Source organism: Ambystoma mexicanum, chromosome 11, assembly GCF_040938575.1.
Source record: "Ambystoma mexicanum isolate Mex_15411 chromosome 11, UKY_AmexF1_1, whole genome shotgun sequence".
NCBI classification, from domain to species: domain Eukaryota; kingdom Metazoa; phylum Chordata; class Amphibia; order Caudata; family Ambystomatidae; genus Ambystoma; species Ambystoma mexicanum.
Genome location: NC_090934.1, coordinates 799421551 through 799429521, shown reverse-complemented (window position 1 = coordinate 799429521; position 7971 = coordinate 799421551). Strand labels below are relative to the sequence as shown.

Genomic DNA, 7971 nt, shown 5'->3' with positions numbered 1-7971 from the left:
GGAGGGGGCATTGTTGATATGGAATGGGCATATGATGGGGGCATTTGAGGGAATGGTGGAGCATGTGGGTCAGGGCTGGAGCGCTCTGGTGGGAAGGAAGGGGGCATCTGGGTGTGAATGGAGGGATGGGGTATGTTTGGAGAGAAGGATGTTGGTTTATTGGAGTGGTGGGAGCATGTGTGTGTCGAAGGGATGGGGTAATCGGGTGTGGGTATAGAGAGAGGGCGAATGGCGCCATCTGAGTGTGGAGGTAGAGATGAAGCATATGGGTGTGGCTCTGAGGGGTGGAGCATCTTGGTGTAGGTATGGGGGGACGGATGTTGGTGTCTTTGTGTGGGTTCGGATGGAGGGATGGCGGCATGTAGGTCAGGAGGGAGGTGGCATTTGAATCTGGAACGTGTTTGGAAGGAGAAATGGGGCATTTGAGTGTGAATGGTTTCTGCTTGTGGGTGGGGGCATAAAGGATCATTAACAGTGGAGCAGCGGGAGGGAGCGCCGTGGGCCCGACCTCGGTTGCATCCCAGACGTGCACACCCACAGCCCGGGGCACCTCTCGCAGAGCGGTCCGGTGCGCGTGGTCAACCAGCCCCCTCTCCTCACTGAGCCCGCATCTGCGCTGGCCGGGGGGCGCACACTCCTCTCTCTGACCTGCCAGCGGCTGGGCATTGGTGGGCACACCCCGGTCACGAGGAAGCCCTGACTGGGGGCAGCCGGGAGCCGAGGGAAACCTGACTGCTCTCGAGGGGTGCCTCCCCAGGCAGACAGGCACCCGGGCAAGCCAGGCATGAGCCATGGTGCAGCTGGCTCACTTGACGTTGGGCGCCAAGGTTCCAGCTGCCCACATCTGTGTGTGAGCAATGGCCAGGCCCGCTGGCACAGTGGGTGACCTTCCCTCTTGCCCAGGTACCTGGAGCTGGGTCCTATGCGGCCGGGCTGGGGTTTGAAGACTCTAATGGTCCCACCCGACCCCCTGTCTGTGCTGTCTCTGGCCTGCCTCGTTGTCCATCTCCCAGCCCCCCATCCCAAAAGGGAAGCGGAAGGGGTCGGGGAAGGATGAGTGGATCGGGCCGTGTGGGCAGGTGGCGGAGCGGCCTACCTCCATCCCCCTGGGAAGCGCTGTGCTGCTGCAGCTGGCGGTCAGGCTGAGCACCTGGATTATTATTTATTTTTTTGAAACCACAATGGTTTCGGCCGAGCTAGACAGGGAGCTGGGCTGTCCTGCCACAGCCAGCGCTGCCTCCCCCAACCTCTCCTGCACCGGCAGGGTCAGGCCGACGTCTAGGACAAAAAAAGTTGCCTGTGGCTCTTGGCGGTGGATCACTTGACTCATGCATCGATGAAGAACGCAGCTAGCTGCGAGAATTAGTGTGAATTGCAGGACACATTGATCAACACTTCGAACGCACCATGTGGCCCTGGGTTTTTCCCGGGACTACGCCTGTCTGAGGGTCGCTTGTACATCAATCGCCCCGGGGTTCACTCCCAGGGGCGTGGCTGGGGCTGTCGCAGGGACCCCATTCCATTCATCCCCCTAAGGTCAGACCCCGATCAGCACCGTCGCTGGATCCTTGGATCTGGCGCGCAAGCTCATTGCCGACGCGTCCTGGTTTCCCCAGTTTCCCCACCTCATGCTGGTTTCGGGAGGGCCGGGTGGCCGACGCGCCCCGGATGTGGTGGCGGCGGCAGCAGGCTTTAAAAAAGCCTGGCGCACCTTCACCCTACCCCGGGGCACCTGGCCGTGCTGTGTGTGGCTGTCTTTGGTGTCCCACGGTTGCCGGCGCAGGATGACCATGGAGCACGGACCTCGTGACCATGTGGGCTTCGGTCACAGATTGGGACAGAATACACTTGCCTGCGCCAAGGGCTGGGGCAACCCCCCATACGGGCCCGAGGCCAGCTGCCCTGAGCTTTGTGCTCTCCGACCACGGCCTCAGATCAGACATGGTGACCTGCTGAATTTAAGCATATTACTAAGCAGAGGAAAGGAACTAACCAAGATTCCCTCAGTAACGGCCAGTGAAAAGGGAAGAGCCCAGCTCCGAATCCCCATTCAGCAGCAGGCGTGGGAAATGTGGCGTACAGAAGACCGACTCCCCGGCATCACTCGGGGGGCTCAAGTCCTTCTGATCGAGTCTCCCCACGCGGATGGTGTTAGGCCGATAGCGGCCTCTTGCACACCGGGATCAGGTCTTCTTGGAGTCAGGTTACTTGGGAATGCAGCCCAAAGCGTGTGGTAAACTCTGTCTAAGGCTAAATACGGGCGCGAGACTAGTGACCAGCAAGTACCGTAAGGGAAAGTTGAAGAGAGTTCAAGAGGGTGTGAAACGGTTGAGCGGTAAACTGGTGGGGTCTGTGCAGTCCACCCACAGGATTCAACACGGCAGGCAGGTTGGTCACCTGGAACGGTGGAGGCCCTTGTGGGTCTGCGGCCCGGGCACATCCAGCCCCAGCAGGGTGCATTTGGGAAGGCCCCAGGGGGCAGGTGGCTCTCTGCTCCAGCAGAGAGTGTTACAGCCCCCTGACAGCAGTTTTGCTGTGTCCACGGAGCTGAGGGAGATAGACCACCACCGGGCCCTTATCCGGCAACTGTCCTGGCCCCTCTTGGGGGTTGCTAGAGTGGCCACGGGAGACGGGGCTCCCGATGTGACTGTGGTGGACTGCCCTCAATACACCCCAACCACGTCGTGCTGCCGGGCGGGGAGGCCCACAAAGGGCGCCAGGGGTCGGTTAACCACCCGACCTGTCTGGAAACACTGACTAAGAATATAATGCCTGCCCGAGTCAGAGGGATGAATGAAACCCTGTGATGTAATGATGTTGAGGGCCGGTGCCCGGCGATTGCAGTGGCATCCTGTTGCGGTGGGCTCTCCACCGACCCGTCTCCCCCGCTCTGTCAGAGATGATGCATGAGTGTGTGTGATAGGACCCGAAAGATGGTGAAGTCGGCCTGGTGGAGGTCCGTAGCGGTCCTGATGTGTAAATCGGTCATCCGACCTCGGTATAGGGGCAAAAGACTAATCAAATGATATAGTAGCTGGTTCTCTCCGAAGTTTCACTCAAGATAGCTGGCGCACGGAAACCCCAGTTTTATCTAGCAAAGCGAATGATTAGAGGTCTTGGGGCCAAAATTATCTCAACCTGCTCTCAAGCTTTAAATGGGTATGAAGCCCGGCTTGCTGGCGTGGAGCCGGGTATTGTATGAAAGTGCTCAGTGGGCAACTTTTGGTAAGCAGAACAGGCGCTGCGGGATGAACCGCACCCGGGGTTAAGGCGCATGATGCAGATGCTCATCCGTCCCCAGAAACGGTGTTGGTTGATATAGACAGCAGGACGGTGGCCATGGTAGTCGGAATCCGCTAAGGAGTGTGTAACAACTCACCTGTCGAATCAACTAGCCCTGAAAATGGTTGGCCCTGGAGCATCAGGCCCATACCAGGCCAGCGTTGAGAGCCGCGGGGGGCTAAGTCAGGCGAGTAGGAGGGCTGCTGCAGTACGCACAGAAGCCCGGGGCGAGGGCCCGAGTGGAGCCGCCGCAGGTGCAGATCTTGGTTGTAGTAGCAAATATTAAAACGGGAACTTTGAAGAATAAAGTGGAGAAGGGTTCCATGTGAACAGAAGTTGAACATGGGTCAGTCAGTCGTAAGGGATGGGCGAGCGCCGTTCGGAAGGGATGGGCTATGGCCTCCATTGCCCTCAGCCGATCGACAGGAAGTCTGGTTCAGATCCCCAAATCCAGAGTGGCAGGGACGGGCGCCCTTGCGGCGTCCAGTGCGGCAATGCAAATGATCCCAGAGAAGCCGGCGGGAGCCGCACAGAGTTTTTTTTTTTGGGAAAAAACAATGTTTATTTTATATAACACACAATTCTTGGGACTTCCATCATCAGATTCAGCGTCAGAGTGTTACAATCAGCATTGTCCAGTCCCATGAAACTCCCTCCACCCCTAACTTGAGCCAATATGTCCATGTCATCATCCTGTGATTTTTCAGGCGGGTTTATCGTCGTCTCTTTATCCGTTTTATCATCGCTCTGATCAGACTGGGGGGGCCACTCATGGTAGCCACCAGCTGCCTCCATTCAATTAAAGGTCCTACCTCCTCCCCTCCCCTACAAACCGTGTCCCACCAAACAGCCGTTTCTCCCTCTGCCCATTTTAAGAGGTCAGCCCATCACAACTCTATCCTCGGCCTCTGGGCTGCCTTCCAGCACATTGCTATCCTTCGTTTGGCCAGGACATATGCTAGATCTTTCATTCTGCTTATGTGCTTTAAGTTACGTGGCCTAGGGAATCCCCCCAGCATGCATGCCCAGGCCGACTCCACCTCCAGTGTAATACCGGTTCCTGCTAAGCGTGCCTTCACTTCTTGCCAAAACCGCCCCACCTCAGGGCAGGCCCAAAACATGTGGAGTAGCCCAGCCTCCTCCACCCCACACCTAGGGCATTTCTGAGTCGTATAGCCACCAAACCTAGCGATCTTACTGGGGGTGAGCTATGCTCTATGTGTGACATATAGTTGGATCTGCTGGAGCCTTGCGTTCCGGGACACTTTTTTATATCTTTGGGCTCTTTTCCAGAGCCCATCCGACATGGGCTCTCCCACCTCATCCTCCCAAAGTTGTCTGTTGGGTCAAGTCCTTCCCCACCTTGGATCCCAACAGCTCGTATATGCGGGAAATCTCATGCCCACCCTCTGAAATATCATATATAGCCTCCATGGTGGCATCCGGTTGTCCGGTGAGCACCTCTGTTGGGCACTTCACTCGTACTCTCTTGACAATTCTGGTGTAAGTTATGTACTGCCCTTTATGCACCCCAGTATCTTCGATCAGGTTCGGGAACTCTAATGCCTCCCGTTCCAGCCATATGTTTCCCAGGGTGGCCAGGCCCACTGGTTCCCAGTTCTTGCGGACCCCTTGTATCAGCTGGGGATCCTCTCCACATAGTGCTGCAAGCGGCACCTGCATAGAGTACGGAACCAGGTGTCCCGCAATCTGCCACGTTCTGTGCCATATCTCCCATCCCAGTACCAGCAGCCCCGCCATCCCCCGGACCCTCGACTTGGACAGCCACACCACTTCTTTGTGAAAGAAGGGGAGCAGTTCCCTGCACAGCAGCCTGGTTTCTGCCGTCTCCTCGCCAGACAGCCATCTTGCTACATACTGCAGCTGCTCTGCCAGATAGTATAGCTCAAAATTTGGCAGGTTGATCCCTCCCCTATCACACGAGTTCTGTAGTTTCCAGAGGGCCACCCTGTTCCTGGAGTTGCCCCAGATGAAGCTCCTACACAGGCTATGGAGGCTAGCGAAAAAGCGCCTTGGGATCCCATGCGGGATGTTAACAAAGAAATGCAACAGTCTGGGCAAAACTACCATTTTTAGCAGAGCAGCCCTCCCCACCATAGCCAGGGGTAACCTGCAGAATCCCATGCTGTTCTTAATTCCTTCTACTGCTTTAACCGTGTTGCGTGCATGTTCTTCTGCCATATGGTATATGTCAATTCCGAGATATCGGAACGACTTTGTGTGCCAGGGTAATCGGCAACACTGGCAGACTCCTAGGCAAGACAAGCTTGTATCTCCCCAGAGGGAACACGCTAGACTTTTTGGGGTTAATCGATATGCCAGAGAGAATGGCAAATTGCTCCATCATGTCTAGAATATATTGCATGTTCTCTTCTGGGTAGCGTAAATATAACAGTATGTCGTCCGCATATAAAGAAACAAGGTGCATGCCATCCGCAGTGCGAATACCTATCTCCTCGTATTGCTGTCTCAGGCAGGTGGCCAATGGCTCCAGTGCCCATATGTATAACATGGGCGACCACGGGCAGCCCTGTCTAGTGCCTCTGCTTAGTTACCATTTGTCTGAAATGATAGCACCCGTTTTGACCCTGGCGATCGGGGAGCTGTATAACATTGTCACCCACCTGAGATACCCCGGTCCCATTCCATAGCCCTTAAAGGTCGTGATCAACTAGGGCCTTTTCACTGGCTCGAAGGCCTTGACCGCGTCTAGTGAAACTATTGCCAGTTCACCTGGGTCATTTTTTGTCTGGTCAAGGATGTGATGCAGTCTTCTGAGATTATCAGTTATGTTCCTGACATAGCCCGTTTGGTCGGCGTGTATCAGTTTACCAATGACAGCCTTAAGCCTATTTGCCAGTACAGCAGTGAGGATTTTACTAACCTGATTGAGCATCGATAAGGGCCTGTACGACCCACAATCAGTGATAGGCTTGCCCGGCTTCAGAAGTGGGATAATCGCCGCCTCTCGCAGGGTCTCTGGTAGCCTGCCTTGCTCATACGACTGGTTAAGCATGGCCAGCAGCGGGGGAAGCAATTCTTGTTCATAGGTTTTATAAAATTCACTTGGAAGCCCATCGGACCCGGGGGCCTTAGAGGTGGGCAAGTAGCGAACCACTAGTTCGAGTTCTTCCATCGTAATAGGGGCATCTACGTCTGCGCGTTCTGCCTCATCTAAGGTGGGTAGGCCCATGTCCTCCAATCTTACCCGAATTTCGTGGTCTCTAGGGCCACCTGGGTCCTCATAAAGATGTTTATAGAATCTCAGGAACTCCTCATTCACCCCCTCCTGGGTATTCTGAGTCCACCCTCCCTTGCCTTTAATTTCCCTGATCACCGTTCGCGGCGTCTCACTCTTGTATAGCCAGGCCAGCAACCTGCCCGGCTTATCTCCCCCTGCGTGCTGTCTCTCCACGTATTTCTTATAGCTTAGTTTACATAACCTGTCCCAGCAGTCCCCACTGGCCTGTTGTAATTGCCTTATCCTGTCTCTGTCCTCATCAGCGGTGCCTTCCGTACGCATCCTGCCCTCCAACTCCTCCTCAATTCCTTTCCACTCTGCTCTATGCCCCCCTGGAGCCCCCTAGACTTCGAAATGGCAACCCCCGGCAAAACCACCTTAAACGCCTCCCAAACAGTTCCCATAGAGCTTACACTACCAGTATTTATCTCGAAGTACTCAGTGATCGCCTCTCTTAAATCCTCCCTGAACCCCGGGTCCTGCAGAGCCTCGGCTCTGAGCTTCCAAGTGGGAATCCGTGCCCTGGGAGGCTGATGCCGCCACTCCAGGACCAGGGGGGAGTGGTCCAAAAGCACCCTAGCTTTGTATTCCGCACCTTCCATCTCTCCTGCCAACTCTGTGGAGGCGAACACATAGTCTAATCTTGTGTGAAGGGCGTGTGGTGCCGTATAGTGCGAGTATTGTCTATCCACTGGATGCAACTGCCTCCAGACATCCACTAGGTCGAAGTCCCTCGGGAGGGCCTGCAGCACCTTTGCTGCTGGGGTTGGTTTGTCTATCTTACTATCCGATCTTTCAACATTAGGGTTACGTACACAGTTAAAATCACCTCCCCAAATAATCCCACCGCCCAGCAGAGGGCCGACTCTACCGTACAGGGTCCTAAAGTAAGCCGCTGTGTCCTGGTTAGGGGCATATAAATTTACAATACACACTTCTCGGTTTTTCAATATACCCTTCACAAGTCAATCTGCCATCTGGGTCACCCGTGACCTGAAGCAGCTGAAATGGCACCTGCGGCGCCACCCAGATGATAACTCCTCTAGCGTAGGCCGAGTATGTGGATCCCACCAGGCACCCCCTCCACTTCTTCTTAACCACCTCCAATTTCTCCCTAGTAAGGTGGGTCTCTTGCAATAATGCTATGTCGGTCCTCATCCTTTTCAGATACATCATCACCTTGTTACGTTTCTGATAGCTGTTGAGGCCCCTGACATTCCAGGTAACCACTGTAAGGCACCCTGGCGCCATCACCATGATATCCCGTCTCTTAAGGGTCACATTTTGGCTCAATACCCTTTCCCTCCCCTCAAACTTCCCTCCAACCCCCTTCCCAACTCCCCATCCCCCAACTTCAAACCACTGCACACCCCTCTCACCCTCCCACCCCCCCCCCCCCCTTCGTCTACCCCAGCCCCAACAAGTGC

The 7971-nt window shown here is 55.3% G+C and overlaps 1 non-coding gene across 1 annotated transcript; it reads left to right on the top strand.

Annotated features, from left to right (window-relative positions):
- The first annotated feature begins 1301 nt into the window (after window positions 1-1301).
- Window positions 1302-1452, top strand: LOC138505248 (5.8S ribosomal RNA). The gene has a single exon (XR_011280076.1). It is a non-coding gene; the product is annotated as a 5.8S ribosomal RNA (ribosomal RNA).
- The last annotated feature ends 6519 nt before the right edge of the window (window positions 1453-7971 follow it).